The sequence below is a fragment of the Macaca nemestrina genome, chromosome 9 (assembly GCF_043159975.1).
Source record: "Macaca nemestrina isolate mMacNem1 chromosome 9, mMacNem.hap1, whole genome shotgun sequence".
In the NCBI taxonomy this organism is placed as follows: Eukaryota; Metazoa; Chordata; class Mammalia; order Primates; family Cercopithecidae; genus Macaca; species Macaca nemestrina.
The window spans coordinates 3,440,192-3,457,573 of NC_092133.1; the positions used below are offsets into that span (position 1 = coordinate 3,440,192).

General features: G+C 41.3%; 1 long non-coding RNA gene across 1 annotated transcript; it reads left to right on the plus strand.

Annotated features, from left to right (window-relative positions):
- The first annotated feature begins 7,027 nt into the window (after nt 1–7,027).
- LOC105470780 (uncharacterized) lies at nt 7,028–15,588 on the plus strand. The gene is made up of 4 exons (XR_980747.2): nt 7,028–7,315; nt 8,401–8,557; nt 12,023–12,131; nt 14,363–15,588. It is a non-coding gene; the product is annotated as an uncharacterized lncRNA (long non-coding RNA).
- The last annotated feature ends 1,794 nt before the right edge of the window (nt 15,589–17,382 follow it).

Sequence of the window (17,382 nt, forward strand, 5' to 3'; positions counted from 1 at the left end):
ATATAGAGTCCTGCATGGAATCCATATATAGGAAAATAGTTAAAACAGCCAAGTATATTTCTATGATGTTAATTTTAGTGGAGATATAATGTCAATTTCTTTGGTTTAAATTATTACATTATGTCTTTAGGTAACATTCATTGGTGCTAAATTAGTAAACTATATTATCATTAACCCAAAAATAAAATATATATCTAATGTCAACTAATTAATATACTAGCAGATGCATTTTTAATGGACCTTAGTTTCCCCTTATTTGAGGTGTGGAGGACTAATCTCTCCCAAGGATGTTCCTGTTTGTGGTTTTTGTTGATGTAGTTGTTTCTTTTTGGGGAGGGAAGTCATTTTCCAGCTAATTTGTATAGCGTTTTGGACACAAGAATGTAGGACCAAGCCACACCAGTTCTCTCCTTAATCCACTACATTTACCTTCTCTCTCAGCCATGTTTCCAGAGTCTGTCTTGCCAAGACCAGCTCGGTCAGGGAGACCCTAACCTAGCAGCGCTAGAGGAATTAAAGACACACACACAGAGATACAGAGGTGTGGAGTTAGAAATCAGGGGTCTCACAGCCTTCAGAGCTGAGAGCCTCGAACAGAGATTTACCCACATATTTACTGACAGCAAGCCAGTGATAAACATTGTTTCTATAGATTATAGATTAACTTACAGGAAACAAGGGGATGGGCTGAAATAAAGGGATGAGTTTGGCTAGTTATCTGCAGCAGGAGCATGTCCTTAAGGCACAGATCGCTCATGCTATTGTTTGTGGTTTAAGAATGCCTTTAAGGCCGGGCGCGGTGGCTCAAGCCTGTAATCCCAGCACTTTGGGAGGCCGAGACGGGCGGATCACGAGGTCAGGAGATCGAGACCATCCTGGCTAACACGGTGAAACCCCGTCTCTACTAAAAAAATACAAAAAACTAGCCGGGCGAGGTGGCGGGCGCCTGTAGTCCCAGCTACTCCGGAGGCTGAGGCAGGAGAATGGTGTAAACCCGGGAGGCGGAGCTTGCAGTGAGCTGAGATCCAGCCACTGCACCCCAGCCTGGGCGACAGAGCAAGACTCTGTCTCAAAAAAAAAAAAAAAAAAAGAATGCCTTTAAAGCGGTTTTCCACCCTAGGTGGACCAGGTATTCCTTGCCCTCATTCCAGTAAACCCACAACCTTCCAGCATGGGTGTCATGGCTATCATGAACATGTCACAGTGCTGCAGAGATTTTGTTTATGGAGAGTTTTGGGGCCAGTTTATGGCCAGATTTTGGGGGACCCCTTCTTTGATTTGCAAAGCGATAAAAGCAAAGGCAGCTTTGTCACAGTGAACTACATCTTGCAGGAGTCAGGATCCACATCTGCAGACTATACAAAGACAAACAACACAGATTAAAAGCACAATCATCATTGAAATCACAGAGCTTCCAAGTGTTTTTGTCCATTTTAATGGGTTACTAGCTGCTAATCTGTCTGCAGTTCCTTCAAGCACTCCAGTTCCTGGCATTTAGGTCAGGTGTGCCTGGGATGCTTTAAATATTTGTTCTTTTAATTTTGTAATATCCAAAGACAAGTCTATAGAGTGTCCTTCTAGATGCTTTTTTATCCTTTCCCAAATTTTGATCTTATTAAGAGCTATTAATAATTTCCACAAATCCTTATGTTAAGCTCCTAGAGCAGGCCATATCATTTGAGGTTGAGGTGCCACTATACCGCCATGGTTCCAGATAATAGGAACTCTTGCCATACTTTTATCATTTCTACCATCTGACCATTTTGTTCAGACCAGCTGAATACAGTGTGGCCATGGCACACAGACTGAGAGGTGCAATTTAATCTAAACATCCCCTTAAGGGACCAATCAATAATGATTCCACAGGAATGGTTGCGCAGCACCTCTGCCTGGTCTGCAATGCAATCTTCCCAAACAAGTATGTCCATTTTTTCTGGCCAGGTCCAATTCTGTTTACAAATAGGTTTTTGAGAGTGGTGTGCCTCAATTATAGGAGCAGATTTATTATGGTAAATACTGAGATCCAAAAGCATGTGTAACTGTGTCATAGAGTGATTACATCCAGGTATTATTGCCAGCCAAGCTTGATAAATATGCCCAATAAGTATAATTGTTCTCTGTTTCAGCCCTTGTTGAAGGAATACTCATGGCAATGGTGATCACCACTATCATAGCTACCATTAAATTACTCATTGGGACTGGTTGTCCTGCTTTCCTCAGGTTTTCTTCTGCCATCTGTGACAGCTTCTTGATCTGTCCCCAGGTGGGTGGCTGTGTTCGACAGGTGTTGCTCATGATAGCTGGGGTCTTCCTCAGCATCAGCCTCAACATGGCTGCAACCAGGGGGGTCCTTGGGTTCCTCCCGGAATCTCTTCCTTGGCATCTGGCTCACGATAAGGTTTCAGGTGTCTTGATGGTATCAAATCGGCTGTTGATTTTGTCCCAGAGAAACACAAGCATAACCTCTACCCCAAGTTATTATTTTACCTATTTCCCAACTTTTTGTTATTGGATCTCTCCACCAAACCAGTTGTTCTGCTTCTGTCTTTGCAGCTGGTTTCTGTAGATGCTGTTCAGCTGCTGATACATCTGACCTTTGGGCCAGCTCAAAAAATTTAAAGTTAATAATACTAGATTCAGTTGCATCTGCAGTGTTCCATATTCTCTATTCCTCCCCCCCCCCACCCCCCTCTGCTTTTGCAACTGCTGTTTCAGGGAGAGATTCATTCTTTCCACTGTGGCTTGTCCTTGAGAATTGTATGGGATACCAGTAACGTGTTTAGTATTCCACATAGAGAAAAATGTAGCTAGAGCTTGGCTAGTATAGCCTGGGGCATTATCTGTTTTAATAGATGCTGGAATGCCCATCACCACAAAACACTGCAAAAGGTGACGTTTAACACAGGTAGAAGACTCTCCTGATTGACATGTAGCCCAAAATGAGAAAAAGTGTCCACACTAGTCTCCCAAACGAGGGAAGATGTGTGACATCCATTTGCCAAAGAGAATTAGGTTCCAATGCTTGAGGATTAACTCCTCCTGTAAAAGATGAGGAATGTACCATTTGACAAGTTGGACATTGCTGGATAATAGCTTTAGCTTCTTTCCAGGTAATGCTGTATCTGCGTTTGAGACCAGAGGCATTCACATGGGTTAAATTGTGAAAATGTCTAGCATTAGATATTGCATTAGCAACTAGGCGATCAGCCATTTGATTCCCTTCAGTCAAAGGTCCTGGAAGAGGTGTATGAGCCCTAATGTGAGTGATGTAAAAAGGGTGCGTTCTACTCCTAACTGCTGTTTGCAATTGGGTAAATAAAGTCATCAGTTGTTCATCTGTATGAAATTGTAACTGAGCATTTTCAATTAACTGTGTGGAATGAACCATGTATGAAGAATCAGAAATCACATTAATAGGCATATCAAAAGCAGTCAATACCTCAATTACAGCTACAGGCTCCACTTTTTGAGCTGAAGTATAGGGCGTCTGGAAAACTTTACTTTTCGAGCCAGAATAAGAAGCTTTATCATTACTAGACCCAACTGTAAAAACATTCTCAGCACCTTCAATTGGTTTAAATTTAGTTATTTTAGGGAGAATCCAATTAGTTAATTTCAAAAATTGAAACAGTTTCATTTTAGGAAAATAATTATCAAGAGTACCCACAAAGTCAGCTAAATGGGTTTGCCAAGTAAGACTATTTCTGAAAGCTTGCTGTATTTGTGCCTTCATGAGAGGGACAATAATTTTTCCAGGATCATATCCATCTAATTTAACAATCTCAGTTCTCCCATTTCCTATCATAGTAGCAATTTGATCTAAATAAGGAGTTAGAGTCCGTGAATTAGTATGTGGAAGAAAAAGCCACTGTACTAAGTCCTGTTCTTGGACAATAACACCAGTAGGTGAATGCTGAGTTGAAAAAATTAGTGAATCTAGAGCCTTCTCTGGATCTATTCTATTTATTTGAGCTTTATGGACTTGCTTTTCAATTAGCTGTAACTCTGCCTCAGCCTCCTTTGTTAATTGCTGAGGGCTAGTGAGACTAGGATTTCCTCTAAGGATAGAAAACAGATTACTCATGACATAGGTAGGAATGCCTAGAGCAGGTTGTATCCAATTATGTCCCCTAGTAATTTTTTTGAAGTCATTTAATGTTTTCAAATGATCCCTACATACGGCTATTTTCTGTGGCACAATGGTAGTGTCATTGACTAAGGTCTCCAAGTAGGAGTAAGGAGTAGTAGGCTGAATTTGTCAGGAGCTATAGTTAAACCAGCACGAGAAATCAAATTTTGCAAGTGATCATAACATTGGAGTAATATTTTTCGAGTGGAGGCAGCACAAAGTATATCATCCATATAATGAATAAAGTAACACTGAAAATTTTTTACGAGTAGGTTCAATTGCTTGCCCTACATACATCTGGCAAATTGTTGGACTGTTTAACATGCCTTGTGGCAGGCAATACTTTCCAGTGAAAACGCTTAGCAGGCTGCAGGTTGTTTACTGCAGGAATTGTAAATGCAAACCGTTCACAGTCTTGCTCAGCTAAGGAGATAGTAAAGAAACAGTCTTTTAAATCTATGACTATTAAAGGCCAACTTTTTGGAATTATAGCAGGAGAAGGCAATCCTGGCTGTAATGCTTCCATAGTTTGTATAACTGAATTGATGACTCTTAGGTCAGTTAACGTTCTCCATTTACCTGATTTTTTCTTAATTATGAAAACTGGAGAATTCCAAGGAGAAAATGTTGGAGCTATGTGCCCATTTTCAAATTGTTCAGTAACTAATTCCCCTAAAGCCTCCAGTTTCTCTTTACTTAGCAGTCATTGTTCTATCCAAATTGGCTTACCTGTTAACCACTTTAAAGCTATAGGTTCTGGAGGCTTAACAATGGCCGCCATCAAAAATGATATCCTAATCTTTGGTGGGAACTTTGTCTTTCCGCTTGAAGCGGTTCTTTCAAACCTTGCAAATTTTTTTCTAGTCCCATACCAGGGACTTACCCCCATTTCATGCATCATATGTTGATTTTGAGGGCTATATAATTATTCTGGAATTAGAACTTGTGCTCCCCATTGTTGTAATAAATCTCTCCCCCATACATTTATAAGTACAGAAGTTATAATTGGTTGAATAGTCCCAGGTTGTCCACTGGGCCCTTCACAATGTAAAATATAACTACTTTGATATACTTCAGGGGCTTTACCACTCCAACTATTTTAAATTGAGCAGGATGAATTGGCCACGTGAATGGCCAGTACTGTAGAGAAATGACTGAAATGTCCACTCCTGTATCTACCAAACCTTTAAATTTCTTTCCCTGAATAGTTATTTCACAGGTAGGACATTTGTCAGTAATTTGATTTACCTTGTTTATTTGTGCTTCCAAATCCTCCTGTTTAATTTCACTTTTCCCCATTCCCACATACGGCACAATCAGGAGCTGTGCTATGCGCTCTCCTGGCTCTGCTTTCCAAGGAACTGAGGTAGATATAATAATTTGAATTTCCCCATTGTAATCTGAATCAATGACTCCTGTATGTATTTGTACCCCTTTTAAATTTAAACTAGACCTACCTAGAAGTAATCCTATTGTCGCTGCTAGCAAGGGTCCACAGACTCCTGTTGGGACCTTTGGTGGGGGTTCCCCAGGCAGAAGGCTCACAGTTTATGTGCAGCATAAATCTACTGTGGCACTACCGACTGTGGCGGGGGACAGACACTGTAGAGGGGTGAGGGAATGGCCTGAGCCAGAAATGTCCCTGTTTGGAATGGGGCCCAGGATGGGCCTCTCATGGCGTTTCCCAAAATCGGGTTCCCTTCTTTATCAAACTTAGAGTGACACTGATTAGCCCAATGGTTTTCTTTTCTGCATTTTGGACATATTTCCAGCTCAGCAGTTTTCTTTTTTCCCCTATCTGGCAGCCTGACTCGCTGATTTTTTTCTACATTCTTTTTTAGTATGACCATGCTTCCCACAGTTAAAACAAGCTCCTTTATCCACTCTCAGTCCTGCCATTGCCTGTGCCAACAAAGTAGCTTTATGCAGATTACCTCCAATACCGTCACAGGCCTTGATATAATCAAGTAAATGTGCTTTCCCTCTAATACGTCGCAAAGCAACCTGGCAATTGGGATTAGCATTGTCAAAAGCTAATAACCACAACACTATATCCTAAGCAGCCAAATCTGCAATCATCTTTTTAAGAGACTCCTGTAACCGAGCTATAAAATCTACATATGGTTCTTTTGGTCCCTGTTTTATAGCACTAAAGGAAGGGTGTTGTTCTCCACCTGAAGTGATTTTTTTCCCCAAGCTCTAATACACACTCTTCAACGCTGTTCTAGGCATCATCCTGCATGACCACTTGTACATCTAAACCAGCCCAGCCGCCAACCCCCAAAAGTTGGTCTGCAGTTATATTAATTTGAGGTTGGGCCTAGGCATTGTGAGCAGCCTGAATGGAAGCTTCATCTGCCCACCAAATTTTAAATTTTAAATTTTAAGTACTGTGCAGGAGTTAGACAAGCTCAAGGAAGAGCATCCCAGTCAGTAGAAATCATCTGACTGGAAACAGCAACATTCTTTAACAGTCCCATTACAAAAGGAGAACCTCGTCCATACTGATTAATAGCTTAAATTCTTTGAGTAATTTAAAAGGAAAAGGCTCAGATGTAGCTATAATATTTCCCTGTTGATCTGGGGGTTGTATTCTAACAGGGAACTGCCAAGCCTCTAATTTACCCTCTCATCTAGCTTGCTGAATTCCTGCCTGAATAGAACTGAGAGTGGTCACTCAAGGCGCTGCTCTAACAGTCACTGGGGCAACTACTTTTCACCCAGTGTCCTCCAGAAAAGAAAGATCTGGAGGGTCAGGCCACTCGGTCTTCAAAATAATAATGAGGGGGTGCAGAAGGGTAGGGATGAACCTCTGCCTCCTTTGCCACTTTAGCTTTAGCTGCAAACAAACCTGCTCTGTAACCTCTTCTGTTACTTCATTATAGTCTCCTTCCTCCTCATCATTAGTGTGAAAAGGTTCCAAGGTGGAATGAACCAGAACCCACAATTGTCCCATTGTTACCCTGATGCTTCCGAGCTCCCCTTCTTTCTCACCATGGGGATTGCTTAAGAGTACTCAGGTGTCCTCCAGCTTAGTTCCACATTCTCCAACTGTCACTCTGGCACTCCTTCAACCTGGATTCGAGCCCCCACATATGGGCACCACTTGCTGAGACCAGCTCAGTTGGGAAGACCCTAGCGTAGCAGCGCTAGAGGAATTAAAGACACACACAGAGAGATACAGAGGTGTGGTGTTGGAAATCAGGGGTCTCACAGCCTTCAGAGCTGAGAGCCTCGAACACAGATTTACCCACATATTTATTGACAGCACGCCAGTGATAAGCTTTGTTTCTATAGATTATAGATTAACTAAAAGTATTCGTTAAAGGAAACAAAGGGATGGGCTGAAATAAAGGGATGGGTTTGGCTAGTTATCTGCAGCAAGAGCATGTTCTTAGGGCACAGATCACTCATGCTATTGTTTGTGGTTTAAACACTTTGGGTTATTAGAAAGGATTGCTGTACTACCTGACCATGGATCAGAAAGAGCAGGTGAATACATTGAGAGACAGATTTTCACGGGAGGAGAAAAATAGGTTATTAGGATCTGCTTATATGGCAGAAATAACGAGCAGAAATGATGAATGCCCTCTCCTTTGAAAGGAAACAGATATTTTATACCAAATATTAATGAAAAAAATAATCTTATTTTTGAAAACTGAACACCAACTATCAAAGACTTTACCGAAAGAACCACAGTGGAGTGTGCGTGTGTAGGATTTACATTTTACTACTGAAATTGTATTTTGTTATTTAGAACGTATCATATCTCATATCTCATTTTAATGAAAATAAATCATTTTCCCATAAAAAAAAAAAAGAACACCTTCAAGCGGCTTTCCACCCTAAGTAGGCCAGGTGTTCCTTGCCCTCATTCCAGTAAACCCACAACCTTCCAGCATGGGTGTCATGGCCATCATGAACATGTCACAGTGCTGCAGAGATTTTGTTTATGGACAGTTTTGGGATCAGTTTATGGCCAGATTTTGGGGGACCTGTTCCCAACATGTCTACTATGTGTTTTCAAGAGCAACGAAAAATTAAACACCCAGTGAGTGGAGGTTTTTTTTATTTATCCCTCACTTTCTTTTACATTGTGTTATGAATTTCAGTGGAAAAGTAGAAAAATGTAAAGCAAAACTTAAGGGAAATGGACATAATAAATAAGATAAAAATAACCTATAAACATGGGCAGATTGTGAAGACCTTAGAGTTTTTGTCTAAATTGAGTACAAATCTGTCTCTGATTTTTATGATGCCATGGTAAAAAGGCAGTCACGTTTGTTGCATGATTGGAATGGAACCTAAGAAGAGACCATGCTACATTCTCATGAGACATGAAGACTTGCTGGCACCAAAGTCTGAAATACTGACTTCATTAGTCACGTAGATGATGTTGTGGAAACTTTCTCACTACCAACCTGGAAGGTAAACGCTTTTCACATTCTGCAGTGGAAATGGTTCCCTGGCACTAAAACACAACTTCCAGAATAAGGTATTTCTGGAGTTACTAAAATATGTTGTCCTAGACAGGTTTGGAAGGTCAAACTTCATTCATAAGTAAAACCTGGAACATCTGGGGAACTGAGTCAAGCACAGATCCTTAAATAATTATCCATACCTTTCTCTCAGTTCTTCTATATATACGAAGTATGCAGCAGACTGGTCAAAGTTCTTTGTTTCTGGCACATATTCCCAGCACAATGTAGTCTTAATTCATTTTTTCTAAAACTCACCAATAACCTAAATTATAGTAAAATGCAATGACTATTATCTAGTCTTTGCCTAACTTGAAACTTTTGCCATATTTGAAACCACTGTTCATGATCTGCTGGAAATTCTTCTGTGTTCGTTTCTATCATGGGCTCACTGATCGTTTCTTCTCTTTTTCCCTGAATTCTTCTACTTTCTTCTCCTTAATGTACCTCATACAAGTGTACTATCTGATTTCCCACCCATCCCATTCTACAGTTCTCCTGTCTGACTCAGCCCTCTGTGATTTGGCAGTCCTGTTTCTCTCCAGCTTTGATGTCTTCCCCAGCCTTTAGAGCACACGGTCAACTCCCTATTAAATGCTTCTTTGTAGCTATCCAGAAGACACCTCAAGACCAACAAATCCAATATGAAAACCACCTCCATTATTCCCTTATCTGTGGTATTATGACCTTACAGCCAGTGACCCAAATCCCTATTCCTCCTGGAATCCTCTCTCTTAGGTCTTACCTCATCTAGTGTCAACTCCTGCTACTTATGTTTATTTGTTCTTTGTATTTTATTCTAATGTCTGTTTACAGTGCCAGTTTAGGGGGAAGAGCTGGTTTGTGATTTGGTGCTCACAACCATCAGTAAGTTTGTTACATCTGAAATGTGATTCTTGGCAAAACCTTAAGGGTGTGTTTTCTGGGTGATGAGGTTCAGTCCCTGGTGAACCTTGCTTTTACCCAGCACATGTGACATCCTTCAGATTACACTGGGAAAACCATTCAGGAGTTACTGGGATGCATTTGGACAAGGGTCCGCACAAAGATATGCAAAGAATAAAATGCACCCCAGATTTTCATAATTTATACCTTTTCCTTATATAAATTTATCTCAGTGATTCTATCTAGTTTTCTTAATATACAGTTGTAGGTTTGTAGTTGAAAATACCTGTCATGTTTTCTTTTTTAAAGATTATACTCAATCTAATACTGAACATTTTAAATTCATGATTACACTCTAGAGTTCTAATATAAAAAGTGAAATGTGCTTTATTCATTTCTGTTGAAGCTCATATTCACACACCCTATTTTTCAAACCAATGCACCCTATGTTTCAAACCAAAGTGCTGCCTATGGTCTCAAATAATTTTTTCAGTGTTCCAGTTATCTGCTGTGTAACAAAGTACTACAAAACACTGGCTCAACACGAAATTTCTCTTATTACATATGAGAATGTTGTGGGTCAGGATCTGAACAAGGCCGTGTGGGTTGGCTGCTTCCTGAAGTCTCTGGTCTGCGCCAGGGCAGTGTAGTCTGCTTCATGTGGTCTCTGATCTCAGCTGGAAGGACAGCTATGTCTGCGGACATTGAGGAGGCACCCAGGCCTCTCCTTGTGGCCAGACTGGACCTCCTCCCAGTCCAGCAATCTCAGGGTAGCTAGGTTTATCTGGCATCTCCCAGAGCAGGTATGCAAGAGGCCCAGGCAGAGGCTGAGAGGCTTTTCATGATCTCCCCTCAGAATTCCCAAAACATCTCTACCAACGCATTCTCCTAGGCTCATCACAAAGGGCAGTCCAGTTCAAGTGCCGGGCAATTTGATTTCAGTTACCATAAGAGGAATAGTAAGATTTGCAACAGTCTTTAATAAACTACTTTGCCTTCTGGCTACAAGTTATTTACATTTCTTCCACATGCAAAATATACTATGCCCCTTGTGTGCCCCTCTGAAGAGCCCCAGAAATCTTTTCCTACTATGGAACTGGCTGAAAGCTTATCCACATTAGGTACTGGTGGCCCGTCTTCTGCCACCCCACAAACAGCCAGCACAGAGCAAGAACATGGTGGGCGCTTCCCTTCCACCTGCTCCAGTTCATTGATTAGGACCCAGTCCTAACATGCTTCGTGCCTGTTCACTCTGCCCTCTGGGCTCTCACCATTCTCCATGTTCTTTTTCCTTAATTCCTGGGTTTGCAGTTGACCAATTTTCTCCACCTATTTTTTGTTTACTGTAATTTGGAAATCCAGTGACCCCCTTTTCATTTTCTTCTAACTCTGGACTTTGGGTACAAAAAATTATTCTGTGTACACGTCTTTGAAAAAGACAAGCTTCCTGTGGACCAAAATCCATTAGACCAAAATAACCCTCCCCGACCACACACACACACACACACACACTCACTCCAAGACAGGAGTTTCCGTCTCTAGTCTCCCCCTCTCTCTGAGGCCACTGTGGGAATACAGCCTCAGAAGCCCTGTTGTTACCAGGTACACTCTTGTCATACCCTAAGGTCCTTAAAATGCTGAAAATATTTTTGACTTTTCACCTTTTTACAAAAACACTGGGTTTTATCTTTGCCATAAAGTCATTTCTTACCTTAAAATGTTTTGGTGGGAAAAATCGAGGATGAGAAACATTATTATTTCAAACCCCACAAGTCCTGGCTCATTTCCCCTAAGTTCTGTTTGACGATTGAATTTCCTTTTTTAGATCATCTCTATCCTCTTATATTTTCTCAAAGGCAGAGGGAGGAGACCAGGTAGCTCCTTCCACATTCTTTCCATTCATCTCCTTAGGCCGACCCCAACATGGTGAGATTCCCTTTTAATTTTTTACGTCACGGCAGGCAGCCATGCTGCCCACAGTCCTCCAGTTTGTAACCCACATGCCTTTTTCTTCAGTTTCCAGTGTGATTTTTCTCACTGTACTTCAACCCTCACCAAGAGTCTTGACACCCTTCCAACTTCCATGAACAGTCTTCTTGAGGCCCAACTTCTGCTCAGTCTTAGGTCCAGTGCTGCATGTCGTAGCTTCTTATTAACACAGCACCCCATTCCAGCTGCCAAATTCTGTTCCTGTTATCTAATCTGCTTTTAAAACCACCCCTGAAACATAGCAGTTTCAAACATTTTACTAGTACTTCTGTTTCTTTGGTTTAGGGAGTCTCAGCAGGCTGGCTTGTCTCACCCACTGGTGCAGTAAGGCAGCAGCTATGATGGGTCCTCTAAAAGCACAGCTGGGTTGGTGTGCATGGCAGCTCACTGGTAGCTGGCAGTGGGTGTCTGGTGGGGGCTGTCAGTGAGCATAACTGCATGTAAGATACACACAGAGAGAAGGGCGAATTCCCAGATACCTGTGTGACCCAGGGCCAATGACTCAAGAAATGTGCCGTTGTAGGGGTTGGTGTCCTTTCAGGATATGGCTGTGGACTTTACCTAGGAGGAGTGGCAGCATCTGGACAATGCTCAGAGGACCCTGTACAGAGACATGATGCTGGAGACCTATAGCATCCTCATATCATCGAGTGAGTGAAACTTGCCAGTACCTCCAAGGAGCAATACTTTATTCCTTCTAGATAAATATAGGAACCTGTATAAGTTTACTACTATTTAGATATAAGATTCCAGTCCATGAAAAATGTGAGTGTCACCCCTGTCCAATGAAAGGTTAAAATTGGCTCCTTCATTGCACAGCTGCTGAAGCCAAGCTGTTGTCATTCTTCAAAGGACCTGACTTAGCATTTTGACAAAGTCTTACATTATTTCCAATTAAAAGGGCATTGCATTACCAAACCTGAAGTGATCTTCAAGTTGGAGCAAGGAACAGAGCCACAGAGGGGAGAAGAAGTCCCAGATCAGAGCCTTGCAGGTCAGTCAGCACGTGCTGGACAGGGACACCTGGAGCAGTAAAGCCCAGCAGATGCCAATTTGTTTTCACCAATTTCTACCCAGGTCCTAGACCTGAGAACAGTTAGTCTGCATGCACCAAACACATGCATTACATAGACCCCTAAGAATACCTCTCATACATAGAACCCAGCCTTTTGTTTTGCTGAATAGTCTCTTTGTTCAAAACCTAATTTCTGCCTCCCTATTCTTAGACATTTCCTTTGCTTTTTATTTTCTTAATATTCTCAGTTGCCCTCCTTTCCTCTATTTGCAGGGATGAGTCTTTTTTCAGACATGTATTCATACATCAGTTTATTCTTTCAACACATCTTAATTCAGCAGGTTTTAAATATTGGCAATTTTGTAGTTATAACTGTGATTAAAATAATGCTCCTTTTCCACGGAGTTTCTGTTCTGATGAGAAAGAAGCAATGATATAATTGGGTAGTTTAAGAAGCATGAGAAATACTTAACAAGAGTGAGAAAGACAGAGCAAGAGTAATAGGATGTGATAATTTAGGAAGAATCATCAGAGAAGGCAGTTTCAGAGTGATTATTAAGTGTTTCCTTGAGCATAGATACAGTTTGAGTTAACTCATTTTCAATTTTGACATATAATAGGTGAATATAACATATAGTTTCAAGAGTGGACATTACTATTAGAGACAGAAATTTGGAAATGAGTAGCTTAAGGCTGGTATTTAACATAATACTTATAAAGAAAGCCATTGAGGGAGTTGATAGGAAAATGAGACGTCTAGGAGTGAACCTTGTGTACTACACCATCGGAAGTCATGAAACTGAGGAGGACCCAGCATAGAGGCACACAAAGGAGTGGTCCTTGACTTGGGTGGAGAATCAGGAGATTCCGGGTGCCAAGGACAAGGGAATCAAGGCTTTCATGTTGAAGAGCTCAGATTTCTGTTTGGGAGTAGGGTTTGAAGTTAGCATTTTCCTGTTGTATTACTAGAAATCATTCTGATACAACAAAAAGAGTATGAAATGTATGGGAGACACATTTTCTGTGAAACTAAGAACTCAAATTTCAGCACACAAAATAAAAGCCTTCAGAAGCAGTGCATTATCAAGCAGTGGTGTGTGGACTAGGAATGGAGAAAGAATGTCAGGGAAATTTGTATCACAAGGAGCCAGAAGTACATTTTTTAATATGGACACAGCCTAGGCTGCAGAACCAAAACCTGTATAGTAGTAAGAAAGGGGTGCCCAGGGTAGTAGACTGGAGCTTTCTGTACCTGTTATGGTTCTGAGAAGCAGATGAAGGTAGTTACATTACTTAGTTGCAGGGATGTGTCTTTAGCATAGGGAATAAGTGATTTATATTTGAAAAACCCCCAAATGCCTACAGCCATTCCCAGGAAAGAGTGAAAACTAAAACGTAGATGGAAAATCCTGTCCCTAAGTCATAGGATACAGACAAATGACCTTCCCCTGTACCTGCTGATCCAGGGAAATGTTGCCATCATCAAAGCAGAAGAATGAGATATGCTAGCATGAGACACCCACTGTTGTTTTCAGAATAAAATAAAAAGAAGTGAGAAAACAAATGGCAGATGAAAAGCACTTAGGTGACAACTACCGCTAGGCAGGAGGGGAGCATAATTAGCAAATATTTCTTCATGAGTTAAAAAGAAAAGGAAAATGCAGTGTAACATTGGAAAATATATTCCTGTGATTCATTACATTAAGTCAGTAGTAAGGAAAACCATATGCTTATAAAACCACTACCAAAACCAGTGGGATAGGAAATAACTTCTTTTTCCTTACATGAGAATCCCATAAGAAATGGTTAATGTGTGGTTCATGGATATGTTTTTTTTTTTTTTTTTTTTTTTTTTTCTCATTTCAGATGTTCAGATAGTTAATGACCTAATTGAGAGGAGCCAAGAAAGTCACGGTGGATGCTTTGGCACATCGTCATCAGCAACAGCATTATATCAACAAAGGAGAGAGTTGAATTAGAAAAAACATTTAATTTGAACTCAAAGGATATTTTAAATTTGATTATAAATAATGGAAACTATTTAGGAAGGAGGCATTAGGAGTTTGATTTATCTAAAAACATGCTTCTCCCTAGTGAGCCTGATGAGATGCAGGCTGGAGAGAAACGATGCCTGTAATATAACTGAGAAGTCTCACAGACATCATGAGTATCTTGATGAGCACCACAAGTTTCAAACTAGGCTGCAGTGTTTTGAATATGGTGGACGCGGGAAGACCTTCAACATAGAGGGAGTAATCATAAGAGGGTTTATATTGGAGAGACCTTCTGTAAGGATAGTGAATTTGGGAAAGCCTGTGATAAGTCAGCTCTTGTTGTCCAACAGAAAATTCAGGTTGGGAGCAAAACTGGCTGTAAAATATCTAACCTCCCTAAACATCAGCAAACACAGGACAAAAATTCTATGAATGTGAGAAAATCCTAGTTAGAAAATCACATCTTATAGTACATCAGAGGACACATAGAGGTGGAAAAAATGTGCATGCAGCCAGTGTGAGAAATCCTTCGGCCATAAGTCAGGCCTTGAAATCCATGAGAGAATTCACACAGGGGAAAAGCTCTATGGATGTAATTAATGTGGGAAATCCCTTTGCCAGAAGTCACACCCTATGATCCATCACAGAATTCACACAAGAGAGAAACCCTGTGAATGTAACAAATGTGGTAAAACCTTCTGTGAGAAGTCAGCCGTCAACGTACATCAGAGAACTCTCACAGGGGAAAACCCCTGTGAATGTAATTAGTGTGGGAAAACCGTTAGCAAGAAGTCAAACCTCAGGATATATCAGGGTACTTACATAGGTGAGAAACCATATGAATGTAAAGAATGTAGGAAAACTTTCTACCCAAAGTCAAAACTCACTACTACATATCAGAGGACTCACACAGCAGAAAAACCCTGTGGATAGAAGGAATGTGGGAAACTGTTTCACTGCAATTCAGTCCTCACTGTACATCAGAGAACTCACACAGGAGAAAACCCCTACGCATGTAAAGAATGTGGGAACTTACTTCACTGGAAGTCAGTTCACACTGAACATCAGAGAACTCACACAGGAGAAAACCCCTACGCATGTAAAGAATGTGGGAACTTACTTCACTGGAAGTCAGTTCACACTGAACATCAGAGAACTCACACAGGAGAAAACCCCTACGCATGTAAAGAATGTGGGAACTTACTTCACTGGAAGTCAGTTCACACTGAACATCAGAGAACTCACACAGGAGAAAACCCCTATGCGTGTAAAGAATGTGGGAACTTATTTCACTGGAAGTCAGTTCTTACTGTATATCAGAGAACACATGGGGCGGGGGGGGGGCCCTATGAATGCAATGAGTGTGGAAAAACTTTTTCCATAAGTCAAACCTAATGATTCATCAAAAAACTCACACAGGTGAGAAACCCTATGAATGTAAAGAATGTAGAAAAACTTTCTCACAGAGGCCAGTCCCCACAGTACATCAGAAAATTCACTCTGGAGGGAAACCACACGAATATAAAGAATGTAAGAAAACTTTATCCTAGAAGTCAGCCCCCACTGTACATCAGAGAGCTCACCCAGGGGGGAAAACCCTGTGAATGTAGGAAAACATTCTACAAAAAGTCAGAACTCACTATACGTCAGAGAACTCACACAGGATAAAAACCCTATGAATGTAATGAGTGTGGAAAGTCATTTTGCCTAAAGTCAGTCCTCACTAGAGATCAGCGAACTCACATGGGGAAAAGCACTTTGAATGCAATGCATGTGGGAAGACCTCCCACCTGAAGTCAGTCCTCACTATACATCAGAGAACTCACACAGTGGGGAACCCCTAGGAATGTAGTGGATGTGGAAAAACATTCCATCTGAAGTCAGTCCTCACTATACATCAGAGAACTCACACAGTGGGGAACCCCTAGGAATGTAGTGGATGTGGAAAATCTCCCACCTGAAGTCAGTCCTCACTATACATCAGAGAACTCACACAGTGGGGAACCCCTAGGAATGTAGTGGATGTGGAAAATCTCCCACCTGAAGTCAGTCCTCACTATACATCAGAGAACTCACACAGTGGGGAACCCCTAGGAATGTAGTGGATGTGGAAAATCTCCCACCTGAAGTCAGTCCTCACTATACATCAGAGAACTCACACAGTGGGGAACCCCTAGGAATGTAGTGGATGTGGGGAAGACCCTCTGCCAGAAGTCAGTCCTGACTCTGCATCAGAGACCTCACACAGGTGAGACACCATTTGAGTGTAAAAGGTATAGGAAAACTCTACCAGAAGTCAATCCTCACAGTACATCACAGCACAGTGGAAAAATACATTATCAGTGTGTTGAGTGTGGAAAATCATTTTGCCACAAATCATACCTCCAAAAGCTTCAGATAGCTCATAGAAGGGAGAAATTCTGTGTGGCAGAGACCAGTTATGTGTTTCCACAAAAACATCCTCTTTTCTCCAACACACAATTAGCCTGCATTTCTCAGCTTCCCATCATTATGGATGGCTTCATGTAACAGCTCTGCCCAGGAGAATATGGACACAAGTGGTGAACATTACTTCCAGGCCTGGCAACGAAAAAGGTCATCCCTGATTTCTCATGGCACCTTGGACTGAAGTGCAGATGACAACCCCCTAGGTGGCCTTGGGAGCCACGCACGAGAGAAGTCCACCATGATTTAGGACAGAAAGAATTCACTGAAGAGATCAGAAGTCTTCCCACCTCTATGCTATAACCCTCCATCTGTGCTTTATTTGAGTAAGAAATTCCTGCTTTGTTGAGCCATTGTATATGTGGTCTGTTTGCATTACCACACAAACAACCCACTGTAGCTGATTTGTGAGCTTTCTGAGAGAAGTACTAGTTTTTCTATATCAGA